Raw genomic sequence first — 27,426 nt, forward strand, 5'->3', positions numbered from 1 at the left:
TGACTTTTTCACAGCGACATTATTACATGGATCCGTTGGGAGTGAGGGACCGCACGCCAGTGTGATAGGGTCAGGGATCTGACCTCGTCAGGAGGGGTGTGAGGCCTAGCAGGGTTATGAGGGCCTCAGTGCATTCTATTTGTGCCTGTTTGTATAAATGAGCTCAACTTTCTATTGCCCCATATCTGTACTGCACAATGATGGCCAATTTCTTTCTTGTCCCAAAGGAATCCAAGATCCATCATACCTAGCGTGGGAAGAACGAGCTAGCCGTCTGACTGTGAGAGTGACAGTGTGAAGCTGCTGGGCCTAAGAGCAACCTACACAACAAACTAAAATATTAAATACACTATGAGACATGGCCCTAATCAAGGGACATAATTCCAGCTTCAGCAAATATGCAGAGCGAAACACACCCCGTTCCACCAATCGCTACACACCAGGCTAATCAGACAGAGAAACTCCCATTTCCTGTGAAGGGGCTGCATTGTGGTCCCCTTGGTACACTGGTATAACCAGCAAGTCTGAGAACCCTAATAAGAACTGGGCTATTGACTGTGATTGAAAAAGGTTGTCAATGCTTAGAGCAGGTGAACCCATGTATGAGAATATGTTTTCTCACCTGCAGCACCCTCGCTCAGGAAAGATAGCAGTTCTTCGGAAACCAGGTAAGGGAGAGAGCCAATGAAGAGGGATGGGAGAGGAGGAAAAAGGACACAGAACACAGGAAGGTGTGGGTTATTCGTGTGAGGTCAAAGGAGTGGAAGGAGGACTAAGAGACCGAGCGGAGGAAGGATGGTGTAGAAGAGCATGGAAGTGGATTGCTGAAGGAGTGTGCAAGGTGAGGTATTGGTTGGTGGGAGAAAGTAGTACTTGGGTTTGAGTGAACATGCATGGTGTGTGAGTGGGGCTGATAGAGGGAGAGTAGGGAATGAATAAGAAGGTGATGACTGGGGAAATTAAAGGAAAGTGACTGGGAGAAAGTGTGATTGGAGTGTAGTAGCGTGGAGAGGGGAGAGTAGTAGTGTGGAGAGGGGAGAGTAGTAGGAGTAGTGTGGAGAGGGGGAAGAGTAGTAGTTTGGTGAGGAGGATAGAGTGGTGGCAGAGAGCAGAAGAGAGTGTGAGTAGTATGACGATTCACAAGGTGTCGTCACTTCTCCCCAAGGGGGAGACCCTGTGAGGCTAGGGAGGTGAGTCCACTACCCAATAGTCCCCCTAGGGGTGGTTTAGTGCGGGAGGAACTCATGGGGAGGGACTCCCACTCTGGGGAGAAGGACGACCACCTGGGGTGCAGCCCTGGAAATCCCATTGCACACACACATTACCTAGTTCTACACTCCTCCCCCTAATCCTTCCCTAGAGTGCAGACACATGTACTATTGTCATAGTGATGAAACCAACCAAGTAGGAAGGATTAGGACGAGGAAGAACATCAGAAGTATGAAGATTACACCGTTAAGTACTACCACGAGGTGGCTCACCGGAATCATGAAGAACCCTCGCCCCCTGCGATCATGTACAGCAGGTGTTGATGATAGGTGGAGACCAGTTCTACAGAAAGAAAACTGAAGACGGACTTGACGTTGTCTTCGAGGAGTGAAGAATTCAGGATATTTGAATCCCGACAGAAGCAGGCAGAGCAGAAGACACCGGCGAGATGCTGCAAAAGTCAACCGGGGACCTGTCAGGAGCAGACTCCTCTGTCCGACCTGGAAAGAAGAGCAGTGGTGGAACCATGGCCATGTGGACTGACAGGTCCCAAAGAGACGCCAAGACCACAAAGGTGGGAGATCCGTAAGAATGCAGTGCCTGACTCCATGTGAAGGTAAAGGGGGGCACAGGAGGCCTGGTGGAGAAACGAAGGGAACCACTGATGAGGGCATCCAGGGAACGCTTCCTCATCGCTGTGTCACTCATATGACCACTGAACACCAGAGAAGAAACTTAGAGGGACATAGAGCAACAGAGGAAATCTTCCTCGTTAAAGTGGGAGAAGGAAATCCACTGACCACTAGAGAAGGGTCTGGAACCCAAACTTAGGGACGGAAAGCATCAGAGGAAATCTCCCTCGTTAAAGTGGGAGAAGGAAAACCACTGACCACCAGAGCACGGTCTGGGACCCAAGACCAGAGACGGAAAGCATCAGAGGAAACCTTCCTCATCACTGTGGGAAAGAGGGAACCATGACCAACAGAGAAGGGTCTGGGACCCTGACAAGATTTGGGACTTTGTTGAGAACCAGCCAAAGTGGCAAAGTGCATGTGAAGTTGAAATCATTGAGAAATAAATATATCAAATCATACCAGGAGATGGGAGTGATTCTCCTGGTACCACGTCGAGAGTTCTGATAAAGACGCCAGGGGACGGGTGTCATTCCCCCTGGCCTTGTGTTGAACTGTGCCAAAGCATACCAAGAGAAGGGAGGCATTCTCTTGGTCCTGAACTGAGTCTTGAACCAGAGACGCCAGGCAAAGGGAGTCATTCCCCCTGGCCTTGTGTTGAATTGTTCTAAAGCATAATTAAAATGATAAGTGTTCTTTTATAACGCGCTGAATACCAGCAAGTGGTTTCTAAGTGCACAACCGGGATTCAAACCTGTGTTGCGCTGCGTTATCTTGCTTCCAAGACAAACACGTTGCCCCTCAGCTATGCTTCCTCCCCAAGAAGGGAGGCATTCTCTTGGTCCTGAACCGAGACTTAAGCCACATATGTCAGGGTAAGGAAGCCATTCCCCTGGCCTTGTCTTGAAATGTGCCAAGAGAAGGGAGGCATTCTCTTGGTCCTAAACTGAGAATAGAGATAAAGAATCCAAGGGAAGGGAGTCATTCCCCCCTGCATTGTTGTGAAGTGTTCCAAATCATATCAGGAGAAAGAAGTCATTCCCCCTGGTTCTATTGAAGAGTATAAGAAGACGCACCAGCAGAAGGGAGCCATTCGTCTGGAAGGAATGTTGTGCAAGGACTGGGTGAAACCCGTAAGCCATGAGAAGGAAGTCATTCCCCTGGTAACTTTGATTTGAGAGAACAATCTTGTGAACATTACCCAAGAAGGAGAAGCGAGCCATTCTCCTTAAAGAAGGAACTTTTTGTTGATTTACCTTTTACTTATATAGTATGCGGGATAGAAGTAGGTTTTGACACAGGACGGTGGAATTTACGTTGATGGACATTCTGGCAGACCCTTTTAGTATTAGTTTTTAGGCAGGGATCCCCCTGTCAGAAGTTAAGGATAGTAAGGACCCAGATACAGAAATAAAAGTCTATAATCAAAACAATGCTAACTTTGTTTCAGCTTGCTTCTTTGATAACCTTACAGTAGAGACAGAACATCAGAGGGACTGCAGGAAAGAGTGATAGAGGGAGAGATGGAGGAGAGTGCGAGGTGTAAGGGGGGCACTTAATGGTTTTAGTCTTCTTACAAGAACCCAGCTCCTTTCCCCAGCTTTGTACACACTGTCTAGGTTCCAGTAAGTTACCTGCAAGCTGAATTGCCACACTTCCAACTTCAGGCAATAATGTCTCCCTTGTATCAGAGGAAACTGGACCTTTAACACTTTGCTTTCAACAGAGCTTTCTTTACCATAGAAAGGGTTCGCCTATTAGCTTGCGATTATGCTTGTCTTCTTTCTTAATATAACATTCTACTTTTAAAGAATGTTTGTTCTCATTATAACAAGGCTCAGTCTTCAAAGGAAAACCACCTTTAGGTATACACGGCTACTCTTTACAGTATATGTTTAACTTCAAGTGTCTGTATATGTCTGTATTCCCACGTGTTGACACGGAGACAGTTCCTTCTCCTGTTGGGAATCGAAATTTGTCCGTTTTCAAGATTTCAGAGACTTTCGAAAACGTTCCCCTTCTTAATTGAAACACGCAACCACTCTGGTATTAGATAATCGTGTAACAATCGGAAAATAAAGGCTTTTTCCATATGCAAGCACTATAGCTTTTATTAGAAGTGCATGTGATACATTTCCATTGTCAAACTTCAGCTTCCATGACAACGAAAAAGTTTAGTTTGATTCTTCTCTTACACAAGCCACTTTAGAGTTGGTTACAGTTACCAGCAAGAGTTTAGAAGTGAACCTTAATGCCAAGCCACACTCACTGGCTTCAGGAATACTGAAGCTGCCTGCTGCTTCCACTTCCCGACTTCTATTTCTTCTTCCACAGCTCTGGGCACACTTGAGACCCACACCCCTCAACAGCACAGGTGTTTTTGGTCCAGCCATGCCAACTTGGAGTCTTGTGCACTCCTCTGTGCCTCGGCTTGCTTCTTGCTACGGGTCTCAGGCTCCAGCCCAGTATAGGTATAAGGGGAGGAGAGAAGATGGAAGGGAAAGCAAGGCTAGAACATCAGGGCGAGGAGAACAAGGGCTTAAAAAGGAAGGAATATGTGGGGTGTGATGAACCAGGTATGAGACACGGACACGGGGGAGTCATGTTGATTGTTATAGACTTTTATTCAAATAATAGGCAGGTTGGAAAATGCTTCGCTTAACCTGCTTTAAGAGGTATTTCCCTACCTTAACCAAAACTAAGGGTCTGTCCAATGTCAAGATGTAGAAAGCAAAATGTCCTGTGTCTGAAATCCTATTCTGGCCCTCACATTGTAAACAGAACTCTAAGGTGCTAAGGGTAATATCTTTGGCTTGAAAAGTGCACAAATGTCCAAGTTCAACAAAACGTTCAACTCCAACTAAAAGGCTTCCACGTAAATGGTGTTCACAATTCATGGGAATGTCTCCCTTTCCCAGGTTTCTTTCTAGCAAAACAAAAGTTCCAAAATACAACCAAGTTCTTTGTAACTTAAGAAGATAACTTTCTCTTCCTGTTATTTGCAATTCACTTCACAGACTTGACTCTGCCTGGTATATTCTCCTGCCAGGACTTTCTTACTAAATTCACTTAATTCACAATCCCAAGGGCATGGGTCTCGTCAGGGTTTCATTTTATGTTACTTCATTTCTGCTTATAGACATTTTCTGTTTGACCCACCTCCTTTAACAATCCCTCTTTGATCCCAGCAAAAGGGGTGGTACCATCTGGGTTGAGAAGGTAATATGAATTTTGGATTTCATCTTTAAGAAGGGTAGCCAAATAACAGGTCTTTAATACTGGACCCTTATTTAACTGGTAGGCTAATCTTTTGAAGTTGAACATTTTTTCAGATCTTCTCCTTCCTTATATGGTTGCAAAATTCCCTGTGGAATTACAGGTCTCTGTGTGGAAGCTATCATTCTCTCGAGACCCTCCTGAAACCTAGTTTCTGCTTGAATCTGATGTTTAGTTAGTTCTACCAGGAGTCCATTTATTGAGGCTATGGTGACAGTTTCAGATAATAATTCTCTTATCTCCTGATAGTCTGCAAGTGAGTGAAATTGCCCCAGCGACCCTCCTGGGCCTGCTTTTCAGAATCTGCCCCCATTTTGTGCCTAGACCCGGCCCGAGCCATTTGCAGCTCCTGACTCCTTTCCACCTCCGTCTCCCTCCTCATCCCACCTCCCGCCTCCCAGCCTGCCCCCGGATCCTGATTGGTTAATTTACCATTTGATGATCTGGTGTACTGAACACAGTCTTTCTGCACGCTCGTCTTATCTCCTGAGCTTCTGCAGGTGAGTGAAGTTGCCCAATTTGTGCCTAGACCCAGCACGAGTCCTTTGAAGCTCCCGACTCCTTTCCACCTCTGTCTGCCTTCCGGCTCCCAGCCCGCCCCTGTACCCTGATTGGGTAGTCTGGGACTCAACTCGCACCCTGCTAGGGCAGCCCTCTGTCGGCAGCCCCTGAGGCTAAGGGCCCCAGGCAAACGGTACTCTGGAAGCCCTGCCATATAACATATCTGCATACCTTAGAACAGTTTGATGATTATTAGCATGTGCCTCTAAAATAGTACTGTGATTATTAGCTTGCAACTCAAATCTAGCTGTGTTTAGTCTTGGACTCATATCTAGCTGTGCTTAGTCTTGTTGTACTCATCTTGCACTGTTAGGTGTAGGCCTCTCTCCCACTATATAGGATTCTCAAGTCTAGCTGTGTTTAGTCTTGCACTCATATCAAGCTGTGTTTAGTCCTGCACTCAAGTCTAGCTGTATTTAGTCTTGCACTCATATCAAGCTATGTTTAGTCTTGCGCTCATATCAAGCTATGTTTGGTCTTGCACTCATATCAAGCTGTATTTAGTCTTGCACTCATATCTAGCTTTGTTTTGTCATGCACTCATATAAAGCTGTCTTTAGTCATGCACTCAAATCTAGCTGTGTTTACTATTGCACTCATATCAAGCTGTGTTTAGTTTTGCACTCATATCAAGCTGTGTTTAGTCTTGCACTCACATCTAGCTGTGTTTAGTCTTGCACTCGTACCTAGCTGTGTTTAGTCTTGCACTCATCTTGCACTGTTAGGTGTAGGCCTCTCTCCCACTATACAGGATTCTCAAATATAGCTGTGTTTAGGCTTGCACTCAAATCAAGCTGTGTTTAGTCTTGCACTCATATCTAGCTGTGGTTAGTCTTCAAGCCATATCTAGCTGCATTTAGTCTTGCACTCATATAAAGCTGTGTTTAGTCCTGCACTCAAATCTAGCTGTGTTTAGTCTTGCACTCATATAAAGCTGTATTTAGTCCTGCACTCAAATCTAGCCATATTTAGCCTTGCACTCATATCAAGCTGTGTTTAGTCTTGCACTCATATCAAGCTGTGTTTAGGCTTGTACTCATATCTAGCTATGTTTAGTCTTGTACTCACATCTAGCTGTGCTTAGTCTTGTACTCATCTTGCACTGTTAGGTGTAGGCCTCTCTCCCACTATACAGGATTCTCAAATCTATCTTTGTTTAGTCCTGCACTCAAATCAAGCTGTGTTTAGTGTTGCACTCATATCTAGCTGTGCTTTATCTTGAATTATCTTACACCGTTAGATGTAGGCCTCTCTTTCCCTATACAGGATTCTCAGATTCAGCTGTGTTTGGTCTTGCACTCATATCTAGCTGTGCTTAGTCGTGTACTCATCTTGCACTGTTAGGTGTGGGCTTCTCCCCCATCATACAGGAATCCCAAATCTAGCTGTGTTTAGTCTTGCACTCAAATCTAGCTGTGTTTAGTCTTGCACTCATATCAAGCTGTGTTTAGTCGTGCACTCTTATCGAACTGTGTTTAGGCTTGCACTCATATCTAGCTCTGTTTAGTCTTGCACTCATATCTATCTGTGCTTAGTCTTGTACTCATCTTGCACTGTTAGGTGTAGGCCTCTCTCCCACTATAGAGGATTCTCAAATCTACCTGTGTTTAGTCTTGCACTCAAATCAAGCTGTGTTTAGTCCTGCACTCAAATCTAGCTGGGTTTAGTCTTGCATTTATATCAAGCTGTGTTTAGTCTTGCACTCATATCAAACTGTGTTTAGTCTTGCACTCATATTTAGCTGTGCTTAGTCTTGTACTCATCTTGCACTGTTAGGTGTAGGCCTCTCTCCCACTATACAGGATTCTCAAATCTAGCTGTATTTAGTCTTGCACTCAAATCAAGCTGTGTTTAGTCCTGCACTAATATCTAGCTGTGCTTAGTCGTGTACTCATCTTGCGCTGCTAGGTGTAGGCCTCCCTCCCACCATACAGGATTCTCAAACCTAGCTGTGTTTAATATTGCACCCAAATCTAACTGCGTCTAGTCTTGCACTCAATCCCAGCTGTGTCTAGTCTTGTACACTAACCTAGCGGTGCTTAGTCTCTACTCATCTTACACTGTTAGGTGCGGCCTCTCTCCCACTATATATGATTCTCGAGTCTAGATGTGCTTGGTCCTGTACTCAAACCCTTTTTATACTAACTTGACACACATCTAGAGGGGAACAGACCGCAATAGTATTGTACCAACCCCCACCAAGACCACCTGACAACCGTACGCCCAGTACCCCCCAAACCTTCCGGACAGCGCTCCTTATGATACATACCCAACCAACCTGAAGAACAGACAGTACCAATGAAGCACCCAAACAAACCAGCAATAGAGGAATCACAGTCCTGCCCTAGCACAAGACACTACAGTCGACCACTTGGCCCGTTATCTCCGCACCGAGCACCAAAATGCCCCGGAACAGAAATGGGCACTGAGAAAGAACACAAGATCATTTGATAATGGACATGGACACACAATTCCAACTTACCCCAACACTAACAGCATCAAATGCAGGAAAGACCCTGCCAAAAATCAATAGGATCAGAACAAACTTCAAAAGAGAAACAGTGGCCCGGACTTGGAAATCCCCGGAGGGCCCCCTACTGATCTTATGGTGGCTGAAGCTTTGGGACATCTTCATTGCGGAAAAAATCTTGGCGGCAAATAGAGGCCACCTTCACCGCTTCACAGACATTTGGTCGCCGGTGATAGACTATGACCAGACATTTGGTCGTCGGTGATAGACTATGACCAGCGCTTCCCAGCCCTGACATACAAACCACGCTTGGTGATGAATGTCCAACGAGCTGACGACAGGGACCTCGCGCAATCAGCGGAGGAGCAAGACCCAGAAGGCAACCGGAGTGGGGAAGAAGGGACGGACAATTAGGAGAGGATGAATATGACTTGAAATGTAGGATATGTCAAATGATTGTAATGTAATGTTTGCCTGTGTTCTGCTAAAAAAATAAACAAGTTAAAAAAAAAAGAGAAAAATCCTTATATCTCACATCTTACTTCGCAACAACCCCAGAACCTGGATACCCCAATGACACCGAGACATGAAGACATGCAAAGAATCATCCGAGACAGCCAGAAAAAAGACGGGAGCACCCAAAAAGAGTGTGGGAAAACTCTGACCCCATCACCCTATACATCACAAGAACATAAGTGCATCACCAACACCCACGGGACTCCAGACAAAACAATGAAGTACTCATAACCAACAACCCAACCATTAACCTAATGGACCGATTCAATGAAGAAGCCTTCGCTGATCTTCAACCAATCGGCAGGAATAGGGAAGCAACTCTATTGAACAGACAAGCATTCAATCTAGCTGTCATGATTCCTGCCCCTCATGTCCCCAGCCCTCCAAGATGTCAGGCTGGAGCCAGGCCACAATCACCTACATGGCCCTCAAGGGCCTCTCCATCCCTCCAAAGACCCACTTCGAGTCAGACTTGGCGCTTGTGGCACCAGACTCACTCACTCCCATAGGATAACATTGGGGATTGGGCTTGTAGTGCATTGATGGGGACAAGATGGATGCCCCCACATATTTCGGTTCCCAGAAATGCATGTGCAGTTTAGTCTTTTGGGTGTGGTTCAGCCCAGAGACACCTGTGATACCCAGAGACTATTTAAGCCACTCCCAGGCTGAGAAACATGCTTTGTGTTTTCTGCACCTGCAGCGTGACACTCACCGTGTTCGGATCGGTCTCCAGTAGGCCTGCATCTTTCTTCTGCACTCAGCTCCTGCAAGAACAAGAACACCGTTAGGAACAGCCTTACCTTGCGGCGCTTCTGCCCATGATTCATCACTTCTTCTGTTCTGCTGGCATCTTCGGCGGTGTCATTCCCATCCCGGCACGCCGCTTCCTAAGGAAAAGGGAAAAGAACAGAAAAAAGGCATTAGTAAGCATTCAGCAAATCTTCGCTTATTTTTGAAGACTGTTTGACCTTCAAACGCTTACCTGAATCCCAGCCGCTCTGAGGGAACTCTGTCTCTGGAACTTCTCATCCATCTGCAAGAGGGAAAAGACACCCCAGGTTAGCGTGGAAACATCTAGAGGCGCCGCATACCGCGCTTACTCACCGCATTTCTTCTTCATAACCGGCATCCATGCTGAAAACGTTGCGGCACCTAAAAGACACAGAAAAATAACTCAGTTCAATACAAATACGAGTGTCGCATCACGCTCTCACTCACCTTCAGCGCTACTCATCTCAGCAGCACGTTGCCATCCCCGGACGCCAGCCATCATCTAATGAAGGAAAGGAATGAAGTTAGAGAACTGTTCAAAAGACTCATTATACTTACCTGTCGGACTCTTGCCAGTGAAGTAACTAGGCAGCAACGAGCTGGCATCAATCAACACGCCCCTATGCTGAAAGCAGGACGGAGAGCACACTTTCCAAGAAAACAAGGCCCAGTCTCTAGTCGAGTAGACTCCAGGGAAGGGTTCGAGGTCGTAAGAGGTCAGAACAGGCTGAGTGACGTCCCCGTGGATACCAGGTGAGCGTTACAGAACACAAAGCCTCACATCAAAATCCACCTGGGCGTCATGGAAACGTCAGAAACCGACCAGTTATCCCACATGTTGGGGCAGCTACGTTCCGAAGTACATGCAGCCAGGCAGGAGACCAACACCCTGAGGAGAGAGCTGATAGTAGCCAAAGAACGCACTGATGATTTAAGCCGGCAACTTCTCCAGTCACAAGCAGGGCATGCACCATTGCCGGGAAGCGTGCCCTCGATGCCAGCACCATCAGCCAATCCCGTTCAGATAACCCTTCCTGGGGCAGTTCCCTTGGCCCCGCCCGAACAATTTACGGGGGATCCCACGAGGTTTGCAACGTTCATGAACCAGTGCCGCCTGCACTTCCTTTGTAGACCAGGGGCCTTTCCGAAAGACCAATCACGGGTTGCTTTTGTGCTATCCTACTTGAGTGGTAGTGCCGCGGACTGGTCTGTATCCTTTGTGGCCCAAGATGATCCTTTGCTGCATGACTTCAGGGGCTTTCAGCAGGAGATGGAAAAGCTGTTCGCCTGTCGTACTCATGGGCAGGCATTAGACAACGAACTTCTGTCCTTAGGCCAAGGGAATCAAGACCTATTAACATACATAGCCATGCTCAATAGACTCGTAGTTGAAGCAGAATGGCCAGTGGAGAAGAGAACCATGTTATTTCATCGTGGGTTGCGGGGGGAGCTCAAGGATGTTCTCACAAAAGTAGTGAACCCCCCGAAAGACTGCTCAGAATTAATTGACCTTGTTGTTCAACTGGATCATAGGTTGCAGGACCGAAGAGCAGATCGAACCAGACCGGACCCTCGCCCTATGTATGTGCGTTCAAAGGACAATATTGCCCGCACAACGGAAGGTTCAGGAGAACCAATGCAAATCGGGGGGGTCAGACCCCCTTGACTAAAGCGGAAAGGGATAAAAGGAGACAGCAGCAGTTATGTCTGTACTGTGGAAGGTCAGGTCATTTCCTTAAAGAGTGCCCTGTGAAGCCACCGAGGAGGACGGTAGGGGCGATGGACAAGGAAGATACCATCAAGGAATCGGAAAACTCCCCAGCCCGGCAAGTGTAGGGGTCCACTTGTCGAGCGAAGAAAGTGAACTACAGACCTCCCATTTTGCACTATCTGTGGTCTTGATCAATCACCAACAACCATCTTGGATGCACGCAGTAAGAGCGTACATTGACAGTGGAGCCGTTAGGAATTAAATCGACCAGGATCTTGCGGCAAAGATGGGACTTCCGTTACGCCCTAAATCAACCACCGACACTGTTACCACTGTCGACGGCACGGAAATAGCTTCTGGTCCAGTATCCCAATGCACTGCAGCTTTAACCCTTCTGTGCCAGGATGGACACCAAGAATCTATTGTTTTCGACCTCATTAAGGCACCACAGTTCCGGTTGATTTTGGGAATGCCATGGTTGGTAGCTCACAATCCTCGAATCGATTGGCAAGCAAAAGAATTGGCCTTTCCCGAGACTTGCGCCCACGCATGTTATCGCCAAGAGAAACAACCAATAGACACCAGGACCTCCACGCTTGCGACTGTGGCAATCGGCACCCTACCAAGTGAATACCAGGACTTTCAAGTTGTCTTTCAGAAAGAACAGGCTAATACCCTGCCACAGCATAGACCATTCGATTGCCAAATCAACCTGATACCCGGTGCACAAATCCCTTGTGGGCGAATTTACGCACTCACAGAACCAGAAAACCAGCACCGGAAGGCCTATCTTGACCAATACCTGGCCAACGGGTTCATCCGTCCCTCGAAGTCTCCAGCAGCCAGTCCTCTATTCTTCGTACCGAAAAAGGAGGGGGACTTGAGAATGTGCATCGACTATCGCGCACTGAACGAGATTACCGTAAAAAACCGCTACCCCCTGCCACTGATCCCTAAATTGCTTGATCAAGTCAAAGATGCCCAAATCTACACAAAACTAGATCTGAGGGGGGCATATCACCTTGTTCGCATAAAACAGGGGGACGAATGGAAAACCGCTTTTCGCACCAAATACGTCTTGTACGAATATCAAGTAATCCCTTTCAGCCTTTGCAACGCGCCTGCAGCATTTCAATACTTCATGAATGATGTCCTACGGGACTTGATTGATGTCTGTGCTCTAGTGTACATCGACGATATTCTAGTATATTCCACATCAAAGCAGGACCACGTTAAACACATCCGATCCGTATTGGAGAAACTCCGTCAACACCAGCTCTATGCCAAGCTCGAAAAGTGCTCATTCCACGTCTCCGAGGTGGAATTCCTGGGCTTTATTCTCAGAGCAAATGGAATCCGAATGGATGTAGACAAGGTAGATGCTATCCTGAACTGGCCATCCCCAAATTCATTCAAGGGGGTTCAAAGTATGCTGGGTTTTGCAAACTTCTACCGCCGGTTCATCCGAGGATTTTCGCAAATCGTGCATCCCATCACGTCATTGCTAAGGAAAAGCAACAAAAAGTTCCAGTGGACAACAGAAGCCGAGGAAGCTTTCCAGGAACTCAAAGCAAGATTCACATCTGCCCCAATCTTACGCCACCCTCGCCCTGATCTCCCATACCTGGTGGAAACGGACGCCTCAAGCATGGCTATGGGAGCCGTTCTCTCACAAAAGGACCCCGAAACGGGCCAGTTACACCCTGTTGCCTTCTGGTTGCGTGAATTCACACCCCCTGAACTCAATTACGCGATCACAGACAAAGAACTGCTGGCCATTAAGTCAGCCTTTAAGGCATGGCGGCACTACCTCTTGGGCGCCAGACACACAATCACCGTAATAACTGACCACCGGAACCTCCAGTACCTAAAAATGGCAAAGGCCCAATCCTCACGACAACTACGTTGGGCTCTTTTTTTTGCTGAATATGACTACGTGATTACATTTCGACCAGGGGTGAAAAACGGGAAGGCCGATGCCCTTTCCCGTATGGGGGTGGAAGAGCAAGGGTTTCAGACCCCTGACCCAATAGCAATCATCCCGAGTGACAAGCTCCTAGGAATCACAGCAACCATAACTCAGAAAGAATTACATGAAGAAATCCAAAACCTGATGAGTCCGGAGCAATTACAAGCGTGGAGTGCACAAGGAGAACATTACATGATAAAAGATCAGTTGCCCTACTTCAGGAATCGTTTATTCTTACCAAACCAAGAACTATGAGAACAAGTCATGTCCGGTTATCATGATTCCTTGATCGAGGGCCACCCCAGAATCGCTAAAACCCAAGGTAAAACGAAATTATTGGTGGCCCACGTGGCGTAGAGACATTATTCAATTCATCCTATCTTGTGGAGTGTGTGCTCAAAACAATTCATCCAAGCAGAATCTGGCTGGGCTATTACAACCATTGGAAATCCCACCTGCACCATGGCACACGTTGTCCCTCGATTTTATTACTGACTTACCACCCAGTCAAGGGTTTAACATTGTTCTTGTGGTCGTGGACCTATTTTCAAAAATGGCACATTTCATTCCTCTTAAGGGGCTCCCAAATGCTTTCACTCTGGCAAAGGTATTTCTTGAATGCATCGTACGGCTTCATGGGTTTCCTTCAGTTTTAGTCTCAGACCGAGGTACTCAATTCGTATCTAACTTCTGGAGAAAATGCTGCTCTATGGCCCAGATCGACATCCGGCTATCCACCAGTCACCATCCCCAAACGGATGGTCAAACTGAGAGGACAAATCAGACGCTTGAGCAGTATCTGCATTGCATGTTACACCACCTGAAGGAAGCTGGTTCGACCTATTATGGATAGCTGAATATGCTTATAATAATTCCCTACACACCAGCACTGGGCAGACACCCTTTTATACCATGTATGGCAGGCACCCACGTACTTCTGAGTTGGACGTTCCTACAACCCTGGAAAACCTTTAAAAGGGCAGCTGAACACCTACTTCAAGCTAAGAATCGCCAAAAGAAGTTTGCTGATCAACACCGAGCAAAAGCCCCCAACTACCAAGTAGGAGACAAAGTCTGGCTGGCGTTTAAACACGTGTCCATTAAAGGAACCCAAACTTTCCGTCCAGGATACCTGGGTCCATTCACTGTCACCTCCGTGATAAATCCTGTGGTGGCCAGACTAGCTTTGCCGTCAAACATGCAGATTCATCCTGTGTTCCACGTGTCTCTCCTTAAACCTGTTCAACCTGGGACCCGGGTAGCAACGCCACCGCAGCCAGTAGTAGTCGCTGGGGAGCCAGAATTCGAAGTCAAGGACATCCTGGATTCAAAGTACATCAGATCCAAATTATACTACTTAGTAGACTGCAAGGGGTATGTTTCCATCCATGCACCTCGCTTGCTTAGACGATTTCATCAAAACCATCCGAACAAACCAGACAGAAGAGCCACCTTGAGAGAGGCCTTGGGGGGAGTGCTGTCATGATTCCTGCCCCTCATGTCCCCAGCCCTCCAAGATGTCAGGCTGGAGCCAGGCCACGATCACCTACATGGCCCTCAAGGGCCTCTCCATCCCTCCAAAGACCCACTTGGAGTCAGACTTGGCGCTTGTGGCACCAGACTCACTCACTCCCATAGGATAACATTGGGGATTGGACTTGTAGTGCATTGATGGGGACAGGGTCTATGCCCCCACATATTTTGGTTCCCAGAACTGCATGTGCAGTCTAGTCTTTTGGGTGTGGTTCAGCCCAGAGACACCTGGGATACCCAGAGACTATCTAAGCCACGCTCAGGCTGAGAAACATGCTTTGTGTTTTCTGCACCTGCAGCGTGACACTCACCGTGTTCGGATCGGTCTCCAGTAGGCCTGCATCTTTCTTCTGCGCTCAGCTCCTGCAAGAACAAGAACACCGTTAGGAACAGCCTTACCTTGCGGCGCTTCTGCCCATCATTCATCGCTTCTTCTGTTCTGCGGGCATCTTCGGCGGTGTCATTCCCATCCCGGCACGCCGCTTCCTAAGGAAAAGGGAAAAGAACAGAAAAAAGGCATTAGTAAGCATTCAGCAAATCTTCGCTTATTTTTGAAGACTGTTTGACCTTCAAACGCTTACCTGAATCCCAGCCGCTCTGAGGGAACTCTGTCTCCGGAACTTCTCATCCATCTGCAAGAGGGAAAAGACACTCCAGGTTAGCGTGGAAACATCTAGAGGCGCTGCATACCGCGCTTACTCACCGCATTTCTTCATAACCGGCATCCACGCTGAAAACGTTGCGACACCTAAAAGACACAGAAAAATAACTCAGTTCAATACAAATACGAAAGGGTCGCATTGCGCATTGCGCTCTCACTCACCTTCAGCGCTACTCATCTCAGCAGCATGCCGCCATCCCCGGACGCCGGCCATCATCTAAGGAAGGAAAGGAACGAAGTTAGAGAACTGTTCAAAAGACTCATTATACTTACCTGTCGGACTCTTGCCAGTGAGGTAACTAGGCAGCAACGAGCCCGCATCAATCAACGCGCCCCTGCGCTGAAAGCAGGGCAGAGAGCACACTTTCTAAGAAAACAAGGCCCAGTCTCCAGTCGAGTAGGCTCCAGGGAAGGGTTCGAGGTCGTAAGAGGTCAGAACAGGCTGAGTGACGTCCCCGTGGATACCAGGTGTGCGTTACACTAGCAGACCGCTTCAATGAAGATGCAGCCCTCGCTGATCCTCATCCTCATCCAATCAATGGCGAATACAGATGCACTGCAACCAAACAACTGCAAACCAAAACAAGGAACAACTAATAAGCAAAACCACACTAAAAAGATCCACTGCAATTTATTCAATGCAAGGCCAATGTCCAAGCATGTGACCGAAATATAGGATTTCCTTTGCGACGAAGGGATCGACATCCTATTTGTAACTGAACTATGGCTAGACAACAACTACAAGATCACCCTCAACAACTACCTGCCTGAAAACTTCAAATGCTTCCAAACAAACAGAAAAACCAAAAGAGGGGTGAGACTGGCAATCATTCAAATGGAACACCTGGATATCCAACTGGAAGACCCACTAAACATTGATATATGCAAATCCTTAATCATACGCCTATCAGTAAACCCCAAAACAAACCTGAAATTCATACTGATATACAGGCCGCCAACCTACGATGCAACCATCGTAGACGCCCTCACGGAAGCAATCACCATCCCAGCCATCAAACACAATCACCAGATCGTCCTCAGGGATTTCAACATTTGGTTCGAAGAAGAAACCACAACCACACAAAAATCTTTAACCAGCCAACTAGCAGCAATGAATCTACAACAACTAGTCAAAGAAGCAACCCACTCGGCAGGGCATACACTTGACGCAATCTTTTTGAACAAATAAATCCTTACCAATGCACCCCAAATTCAAATTCTCTGGAGCGACCACCTCATAATTCCCTTCGTAATCAAAATGACCACTCCAGTAAATAGGCAACTAAACAAACCACCAACCACCATGAAAAGAAACTGGACAACCATCAAAAACTCCAACCTAACTGAACTCCTAGAGCTCAGCGAACCGAAACCAGAATTTTTGGAAGAAGCTGACCTGGACAAAAAAGTAACTCTGCTCCACTTCTGGATTGTAACAACTATCGACAATATTGCCAAAGAAAAACCTTTCACTCCTTCTCATAAAAGAGCAATGGCAAAATGGTTCACCCCACTACTCAGCACCATGAAAAGGAAAAACTGAAAACTAGAACTAGATTGGAGAATAAAAAACGACACTGCAAAGAAGTTGCAATTCCAGCAACATAACCACGCATACAAATGGGAAATACAAAAAGCGAAGTGGAAAGCCTACGACAGCCAAATCCTCGAAGCACCAAACACCCTAAAAGAACTCTTCAAAATCATAAATGAAATAAAAAATCCAATGGGCTGCAACAACACACCAACTCCTTCAATGAAACTATGCAATGACCTAGCAGACCACTTAAAAAAAAAAATCATCAGCATCCAACAACCATACAAGGCAGACCACCCGATCTACTCAAGAAATGCTTCTTTCTCCTGCGAGCGGCATAAAGGATCCTCATGTTCCTTTCATTCGCCAACAAAACCACCACCATTATCGCTCTCGTCATGTCCAGAGTAGACTACGCCACTAGCCTATACTTGGATATGCTTAAACAACTTCTAAAAAAACTACAGCACATACAAAATGCGGCAGCCAGATTGCTTCTCAAACGACCCCGAAGAGAACACACCACACCTGCGCTAAAAACACTACATTGGCTACCAATAAAACAAAAAATAAAATTCAAAACTATGTGCATCGCACACAGAGCAGTACACAAACAAGGCGCTGACTTCCTGAGAGACAAATTACGCCTACATCAACCAACAAGAAGGCTCAGATCAAGCAACGACATCCGGCTGGAACCGAAATCCTACAATAAAAGAAAATTCACATAGCGCCGAAAACCTGGAATGACCTACCAAAGAACATATGCAACACAAGAAACCACCTACTATTCAGAAAACTACTCAAAACCTGGCTCTTCACTTCATAACTAGAAGACCGCTCACAGGGACACACCCACAACTAAAACAACGATGAATAAAGAGACAGACCCCGATTCACACTAAGCAATCAACTGAGAATAGATTCTAAGGAAGACACTCTACGACATACCGAACGACTAACCGAAAGACAGCCATGATAGGAAACTAAAGACTGAATAGATTCCAAGGAAGACACTCTACGACATACCGAACGACTAACCGAGAGATAGCCATGATAGGAAACTAAAGACCGAATACATAGCGAGACCAAGACGGAAGCACTAGGACAAATCATCAATAGCACCCTCAAAGAATCCCTTTGCTCAGAGAAACAGACCTACCCAATCACTTTATTCAAAGCTCTAGGATGCAACTGGGAACGTGCCGCGCCATCACACATGCAACAACTGAATAATAGAGTTTAAGGAAGATACTCCATGACATACTGAATGACTAACTGAGACATAGCCATGTTACGAGGACACACTAAAGACTGAATCCACAGACTGAACAAGACGGGAGTACTAGGACGACTCATCAATAGCACCCTGGCCCTGAACCATACTAGTGCAAACAGACCAATGTCACAATAGATAACAAGGAAATTGGGAAATCCCATCCTCGGATCCCACAACAGAGGACTAGAATTAGACATACCTAATCACATTATACAATGCTCATTAAAATACAGCCGGGAACGCGCCGCACCATCACACACTACATCCAGACAGCCAATAAGAAATCAGTAACAACCCCACCCACAGGAGTACAACTCCAATTAGAACCAGGATACAGAACCCACTAACTCTACTTTCAACTCTCTGCATACCCAACCCACCCAAAACTCACAAAGCCATCTCTCACCCAGCAATCCGCACGCACTTTACAACACTGCACCAACAAGATACAAACAACAGCACACAAGGTCTCGCCCGGTCCGATACCTGCACCAAAGCTCAGTGCATAGTATATACCGAACTGAAGCCGCCAATAGCACACAACTTTTCCCACTCTCCTACTCCCTCTCCACCCGACTAACACACATGCCCTCCTTCTTGCTTACAGATCCGCCAGAGCGCCTGGGGACCAATTCCGTTGGTGACGGCGCGCTATATAAATACCTTTAACATAACATAACAGTACTCTCTTCAGAATCTTCAGATGGGGGAGTATAGTACTCATCACTAACCTCTGATTCTGATATCCTGTCTTCCTCCGTAGGCTCTTCAGACTCCACTTCTCCTGATGGCTCGGGATCTTCATCTTCACTAATTTCAATATCAGATGGAGTTATGAAAAACAAGAAGAAGCTCTAATTTGAGGCATTAAGATCAAAGTAAGTTTACTGCAAGATGTTAAGTGATAATCTAACACCCTCTTACTATTAGAGAGCGTTTTTTGCAGAAAAATTACTTTTGGTGGTCTCGGGGGAATGCCTTTTTATTGACTAATTGCTGTTTCAATTGAAAAATTGTATCTCTAGATTTCACTTGTACTGAACATTCCTCTCCCTCTGTAGTATGTATTATTACTTTCATGCAGGAATCTTATTCCCACACTAATAAATGGGCCCCTAGTTTGTATCAAGCTAGTTGAATCCCATTTCTGACACCATATATGAGGGGTCAGTAATGCAAGGTGGATAACTGCTTGTATGATTCTCAGAGATAAACATTTTATTAACAGAAAATAATGCAAATAAATCCTTGCTAAACTCTATCAGGGAGTTTCCTACCTGTTCTACGAATTAAGGGAATCACTCCTAACAGAAACAAACCAGCCCTCACACAAAACAACAAAACATATAAAGCAAATATCCAACAACATAAATTAGCAAATAATAGACAACCAGCAATTTGCATGAACTTCGCTTGTCCTGGGTAAACCTCTTCCCCAGGATTGTTCACAGTCAATTTCTCCAAATGTTCAAACAATGGAATAAAGTCTTGAACCAGTTTTTGCAAGTTTCAAATGAAATAAAAGTTCACCAACCAAAAATCTACTGTTATCAGTTTTTCAGCTTCGAGTTGAAAAGATTCCAATGTTAGCCAAGGAAATAGCACCAATGGATGTCTTTCTTCTAAGATTGCTTGCCACAGTTCAGAAAACAGATGAATCAATTCTCCTTCTACAATTTTACAAATGTGTGAAACCTCTGCAGTACCTCTGGTGTATTTGTCAGGATGGTTCTTCTTGGGTTGTTGTTCACCTCTCAACAACCAACACTTTTTACTACTGTCACTATAGAACCCGACTGCTTGGTTCCACAGTGTTGTACTGCTCCAACCACTTTTAATAACATCAACTGATAGTCTTTTACAAAACCACAGTTCTCGTTACTTCTACTTCAATCTTCAAATGTAAAAATAGTTCAGCAAAGGACAAGACTCTTCGACTTCTACAGGTAGGCAAGACACTCCATTTCCCTGCTTCAAGAAATGATAAACTGCCTTTGCTTCCAGACTTGCTTCCTCCCCACAACAACAGTCTCAGCATCACAGGCTACTGGTTGTAGTTTTCTTACAAGCACCCAGCTCCCTTCCCCAGCTTTGTACACACTGTCTAGGTTCCAGTAAGTTACCTGTAAGCTGAATTGTCACACCTCCAACTTCAGGTAATAATGTCTCCTTTGTATCCGAGGACACTGAACCTTTAACAGCTTTTCCCATTAGATGGTTTGCTTTCAACAGGGTTTTCTTTACCAGGGAAAGGGTTAACATAGTGGCTTTGGGTAATGCTTGTCTTCCTTCTTGATATAACAAATTCTACTTTTAAAGAATGTTCGTTCTCATTGTTACAAGGCTGTGTCTTGAAAGGAAAATCACTTTTAGGTATACGCGACCACTCTTTACAATATATTTTTAACTTCAAGTCTCTGTAAAAGTCTGTATTCCCACACGTTGACAAAGAGACATTTCCTTCTCCTGTTGGGAATCGAAATTGGTCAAACATGACCTTCCATTGATGTTACAAGTGCTTGCAACAAAGTGTGAAAGTCAGTTTTCTAGATTTCAGAGACTTTCATAAACGTCCCCCTTCTTAATTGGAAACATGCGACCACTCCGGTTTTCGATAATCGTGTAACAATGGTAAATGAAAGGCTTTTTCCATACGCGAGCATTATAGCTTTTGTCAGAAATGCGTGCGATACATTTCCATTGTCAAACTTCAGCTGCCTCACCAACGAACAAGATCGGGTCGCTTCTTCTCTTACGTGAGCCACTTTAGAGATGGTTACAGTTACCGGCAAGAGTTTAGAAGTGAACCTGAATGCCAAGCCTCACTCACCGGCTTCAGGAATACTGCATATGCGGGCCACTTCCACTTCCCAACTTCTATTTCTTCTTCCACAGCTCTGGGCACACTTGGGACCCTCACCTCTCTGCTGCACGGGTGTTTCCGGTCCGGCCACGCCAACTTGGAGTCTCCCGCACTTCTCTGTCCTTTGGCTTGCTTCTTGCCACGGGCTCGGGCTTCAGCACGGCTCTGCAATTACAGCCCCAGGCGCACCTCGGAAGACCTTCACATTCAGCATGTCTCTCTGAGTGCAGCCATGGCAAGGCAGAGTTTGTGAATACAGGATCCTCTCAGAACTTGCAGGTGAAATCTGCTCTCGCCTTGTCCCGGTGTCCCTCCAGTGAACACACTTCCTCATGAATTGCCAGCCTCGTCCTCTTCTCCTCCTAATACTGCCACCCGTCCAGCTCCTCTCCCAGCTCCTTCTCTCTACTTCTTCTTGCTTCAGCCTTTTATGCTTCATAGCTGGGAGAATTACTTTCAGGTGCAGGCTGTCATTGTTAATTGCCTGACCCTGGCAAAGGCTGTTAGGCCTGATGGCCTGGCCTCTACCTTTACATACCTCTTTAGCCCTCTGCTTCATCTCAATCCCTATGGGATTCTGGGACATGAAGTTCAATTTGTCAAAGTTAGATTTTTCTACTTCTGGTAACTTTTTAATTTTAGATTAAATTCCCTTAGAATGTTTAACCATTGAGGCTATCCGTTTTAGGTCTACTAGAGAGGGATGTGATAGAGAAGGCAACACTTTCACCATTTCTTGTAGTGTACTTCTGATATTGAGGAGTACATGTGGGATGCAAAAGGTGTTTTCCTTGGGTGCAGTAGGGTTGGATGTTGCACCCTTAGACTTTACCACTTTAGTTGTAACCGGAGGTTGAGAGATATTAAAATGACAATAAGCCATAACCTCTTCTGACATAGTGGTAATAATATTCCCATCAGAGGAAAAATACTGTGTCTCAACCCACAGAATATCCTCATTATCCTGGGCCTTGTCTCCATCCAGGTGATCCTCCCGTAGTACACAGGGTTGGGATCCGAAAGTGTCTGCCCTCCCCTGGTCACCTGGGAGGGGACTTTAGGCAGGGTTTTAATGAGTGATTTGCAGGATTCTTCACACCATGCACCGCAAGGTCTCTGGATCTCCCACTTCCCCTTCTCAGTGAGACCGGCAGACCTCCCATGTCACGCCGCGCTCAGTATGCTCCCCTCTCCTCTGCGGGCCTTGCATGCAGCTGGGCTCTTGCCAAGCCATTTCTCCTTTCAACGGGAGCCGCCTGCTCCTGTCAGCTTTTCTTTGCTTCATCAGCTGTCGGGGATTTAAAGCTCCCACCATGGTGCCACTCCTTCCAACAACTAGAGTGAAGACTGGGTTTCCGTGCTCTAGTGATCTTCATAACTCCATTCCTCCTCCTCATCCCAGTATCTTTAAAGTACCCATGCACATGAGACTGACGGTCAGTCTTTGTTATTATAGGATATTGTGGGATGTCATCAGCAAGTCTTGTGGGATGTTGGGGGGGTTGCACAATAAGCCATTAAGGCATGAGGAATAGATGGGACATCCCTTAAGGGGTTTCAGGGATCAGTAATGCGAGATGGACAACTTCTTGTAGGTTTATTAAAGAAAATATATGAAAACAAAGCCTTGCTTGCCCTACTGTACTGAGGAATTCCCTGCCTAGTCTGTAAGCTAAAGATATTCCCTAGCATGGGATAACTGGCATTCACACTAAAGAACAAACATATGGCAACATAAGATAATAAACAATATTAACACTATATCTGAATGGACTTCCCCTGGAATCAAAGTCAACACAAAATGTTCAGCAAAAGAAAAAGGTTTTAAACCAGCTCTTGATATTTCCAAGTCAAAGAAAAAGTTCATCAAACAAAAATCCACTGGTACAAAATCCACTTCCAACTTCTAGGAAAGAAATAGCACCAATGGTAATCCTGGGTATGATAAATGGTCTCTTCTTCTAGATAGTTTGCCACAGTTCAAAAGAAGGTGTAATATTCTACAATGTCAATAATACACAATTCTTTAAGACTTCTTTAGTTACAACTTTACATTTGTATATTTGTCAGGATGTTTTCTTTGTGCTGCTGCTTCCACTTGAACAACCACACTTCTACTGTGTATACTGTGAGAATGGTCACCTTTGTCCCACAGTATGTTACTGGTTCAGACCACTTCAATGTTACATCTTCTGAAAACTTAGTATACCACGACAGTTTAAGTATTACTGCCACAGTTCAGTCCTTTTAATTTGTAAACGGGCTTTGACAAGATAAACTTCAACCTCTTCAGGTAGGCAAGGCACTCTTCATTTCAATGACTTTCTCAAAAGGGCCAGTCTCTTTGCCTCTCCTGTCTGTCTGCCACAATAACAACCTTGTTCTGCCCATGAGACTCAATTCTCTCTGCTTTCTGTAGTCTTTGGGAGCACAGGTTGTATCTACTTCAGAATGTTCTTCATAAGCAATTAGTTTACCTTCCCTGGCTTTACTCACACCTTTCTGCCAGTTATCAGCCAGAGTAATTACCCAGAAGCCTTGGTGCTACTCTCTCAGCTTCAGGTAATACTGGCACACTTATTTCTTAGGCCACTTGAGTGTTAACAACTTCACAGTGCAGTTAGATGGCTTTTTAATTCTCCGATAGGCTGGTTTCACTATTAAAAAGGGGTGCATCTTAGCTTGGGTAATGCTTGTTCTTCTCCTCAATAGTTTAGACTGTTCACTTCATAGAAATGAAAAGAATGCTACTTCTAAATACAGTATACGTTTCAGTCTTTCAGTTGAAAACACAATTAGGCACACAAGACATCTCTTTAAAGTAGATTTCAAGATTCAAAGATGAAAAGAGAATTGTATCCCCGGTAAAGTTCTGACTTTCTTTGGGAATCACAATTAGGCACATGAAACCTCTTTTTGATGTAGTTTTCACACTTTATAACTTGTAACTCGGGCATTGTCAAGATTTGGTATTCGGTAATGGCTTGGAGAGCATGTCCTCTTCTTAATGAGGGACCTGCAACCACTCCGTTAGACAGCAACAGTCTTTAAATCTAAATCATTCAACAATGGATTTTAGCAACATTAGCTTCTCACGCGAGCGTTAGGTCTTTCATGATAAATGCGAGTGCTACATTTCCATTGTTAATAGTATTGTGAATGCAATTTACAACTTCTACTCGCATAAAGCATATGCGAGTGAACAAGGAGCCTATACTGGTACCGGAAAGGTTTGTGCAAAGTGTTAGAATGCCGTGCTTCCCTCACCGGCTTCTCAGCCACTTGCTTTACGGGTTGCACTGCTTTCCCGACTTCCACTTCAACTTCTACTGCTTCTGGCTCGCTGGGGACCCACACCCTTCTCTTGAACATGTGTCTCTGGTCTGGCCAATTGTATTGGGAGTTCCTTCTGCTCCCAAGACCATCAGCTTGCCTCTTACTTCTTGCCTTAGTCTCCTGCATGTCCGCAGCTCGCGACCACTGCAATCAGGCTCACATAGGGAAAACCATTTCTCCTGCATGTCTTCCGCTGCGCAGCCTCTGCACTTCAGACTGTGGGAGAACACGACTCTCTCAGAACTTGCAGGTGAAATCGCTGTTGCCACGTTCTGGCGTCCCTCTTGTTCTCCCACTTCTGCATGGTTTGCCAGCCTTGTGACTTCTGTCTGCTTCTGCTGCTACAGCCTGCACTCCAGCTCATGTTCCAGCTCCTTCTACTCCTTCCTTTTTGAGGGGTCCTTTTATGCCTCCTAGGTTCAGTAATAGGCTTCAGGTGTTGGCTATTAGCCTTGATTGCCTGACTACTGCAATGACTACTAGGCTTAATTGCCTGACTGCTACATCTGCATGCCTCTTCAGCCCTTTTCTTCATCTCAGTTCCTCTAGGATTCTGGGACTTGTAGTTTCTTTCAACCAAGTTAGGATTTTCCATCAAAATTCGAGTATTATGGGGAAAGCTTAATAGGGGGTTGTCCAAGTCTTGCTGGTCTGCCCCCGCGCCCCATGTGATCCTCCCGCAGAACACCACGCTCAGGGATGGGAGCATGAAGTGTCTGCCTTATCCTGGCACATTAGGAGGATCCCAGACCAGGTGTCTGGGAGGAATCATCACTGATTAATCACATGGGGCAGATGGATACCGTGCCTCATATGATAATGCTGATCTCTCCTCGTGAGGGTCGGCTACCCTCATGTGGTCCTCCCTCAAATAGCCACCCTGAGGGTCAGGATCAGGTAGACTGCTGTCCTTGGGCCACATTGGGAGAGGCTATCCCTGGGAGAGGAGTGATGACATCATCAGATTCATCAAAGGGGTCAGAGTGTGTGGAAGGCACCTATCTTTGTGTTACATTGCATTGAGGACCCAGGTTAGGGAGCACCTAGGTTGTTCCCAGAGGTAGTTAGGAAGGTTGGTTGTCCTTACTCCATCACCACCAGGCAGACAGGATCTTAGATAGTAGGGGTTACCCATCTCCAGTGACCATCTTGGGGTTTAGGGAAGCCTGGGATAAGGAGGGAACAGCCTGAACTAGATGTAAGAGAGTCAGGCATGGACCTTTGAAAGCCCCTTTAAGATTCTTTAAAAGAAACTTGAACTGTCTATTTTGGTGTGTTCTTTAGGACATCCGAGACATCAGCCAAAATGTTTTCCCTTTCAAGTTGAGTTTTTTCATGAGTAGTGCATTGAACTTGGTTTAATTGCCTTATCAAATGTATATTGGCCTCAACGACATCTCATAATCCACCCACCCACGGCCGTACCATCATTGCACATTTTGTGTCTAGCAGAAAACCAGACTAACAATGCACATATTGAAAAAACAAAACATTAAAAAGTAACAAGCTATCAAAGGGATCTTTTCCTTTGCCGCTAAAACATAAAGCCCAGCCACTGAAGATAATGCTTTGAGGATGCGTCGAGCTTGCAAAGTTAAGGCAAGAACTGTAGCATTACAAAGCATGGCAGTCTAGGGACATCAAAGGGCTGATGCGCTACAGTAAACACAGAGCTCTTTTTATAAACGGTTGCTATCTCTACCGAAATCTGCTTACATATTTGCTGCCCACAAAGAGTTGGAGCTTTGCTACCTGGAAGATCAGATCAACCTTGCAACAGTCACTTTATTCCTGAGAAAATTACTCATAAGAAATATGCTAAATAATGAAAGGGGGCTGAAAATACCCTGGCTGAGATTTCTCCGCTCTATGCTAGACAAAGTACAAATTCACAGCGGGATGGTATGTAACAACAACGTGGCTCTGTTAAGGACCAAACTGTTGTACGTTATATAATCGCTGGAAAAAAACATCGAGGGTGAGTCCATTTTCTTTTTTAAAGGCACTAAACACCTTTCCCAACATATTTTAGCACTGGTACAATTATATAAACAAACTCCAGTCCTAGAATATTTTGGGAAAATGTTGGATAGTGCCTTTAAATAAAATATCGAGTCACCCTCAATGTTATTTCCAGCGATTATATAACTGGATACCGGACCAAACCAATCCTATGTGAACTTGTGAGCTTGCTCGACTCAGTGAGGGAAACCATAGAGTTGAACAAACCGCTCAATCTCGCCATATGATCTGTCTCTTAGCTTAAATTTTCTGAACACGATTATCTGTCTATTATCTTAAAAGATGGACTTTTTAATCACCAGACTTCATTTTAACTGCCTGCCCCTAAATGTATGCTACCCTAAAGCGATAGGATGGACAATGACCCAGCCTTGTGGTCGTGCCCGTTTTGTCCAGTCACACCAGCAAACCCTTTCCACATCTTGCTCTTTTGCAAAATGTATAAACACTTGAGAAAGGATGTATTCCTAGTGCTGCGAAAACGATATTTAAGAAAATGCTACCCTGCACGTTTATGTTTCCTTTGGGCCCAAGATGTAGAAATCCAATGGGCAGTATCTATCTTTCTCATGAAAACAATAACCTTAAGAGACAATGGCCCTCATTACGAGCTCGGCGGTAGCCATGCCGCTATTGGCGGCATGGCTGCCGCCAAAATCGCGTCCGGGTCCTCAGAATGAGGAATTACTGGGCCATTCCGAGTTCGGAAGGCCCGGTAATTCCTCCCTCCAAGGACCCGGACCCGGTCCTTCCCCATTCCCATTTCAGCCCTCATAGGGCTGAATGGGAATGGGAGAGGGAGCAAACAACAGGCCATTACGAGTTGGCCCGTTGTTTGCTCCCTCTTCCCCTCGCGGGACCCGGTAAGCATGCCTGGTTTGACCAGGCGTTACTTCCTGGGTCCCGCGAGGGGACCTCGTAATGAGGCGGTACGGGGTAAACGGCACCGGCACCTTTTACGGCGCCGTTAACCCCATACCGCCAGGGTCGTAATGAGGCCCAATGAATTACAAAAACAGATTAATTAGTCGCCAGGCACAATGGTGTTCCCAATAGTTTTTAGAGGTTTTTTTAGCT

The 27,426-nt window shown here is 45.7% G+C and overlaps 1 protein-coding gene across 1 annotated transcript in view; it reads left to right on the top strand.

The window, feature by feature from the left end:
- HEATR4 (HEAT repeat containing 4) overlaps positions 1-27,426 on the top strand; it is a 597,929-nt gene that overhangs the window by 40,635 nt on the left and 529,868 nt on the right. The window contains exon 2 of the mRNA XM_069638774.1: positions 18,892-19,006. The gene's annotated coding sequence lies outside the window, so the exon portion shown is untranslated. The remainder of the gene's footprint in view (positions 1-18,891; positions 19,007-27,426) is intronic.

The sequence above is a fragment of the Ambystoma mexicanum genome, chromosome 14, assembly GCF_040938575.1.
Source record: "Ambystoma mexicanum isolate Mex_15411 chromosome 14, UKY_AmexF1_1, whole genome shotgun sequence".
NCBI classification, from domain to species: Eukaryota; Metazoa; Chordata; class Amphibia; order Caudata; family Ambystomatidae; genus Ambystoma; species Ambystoma mexicanum.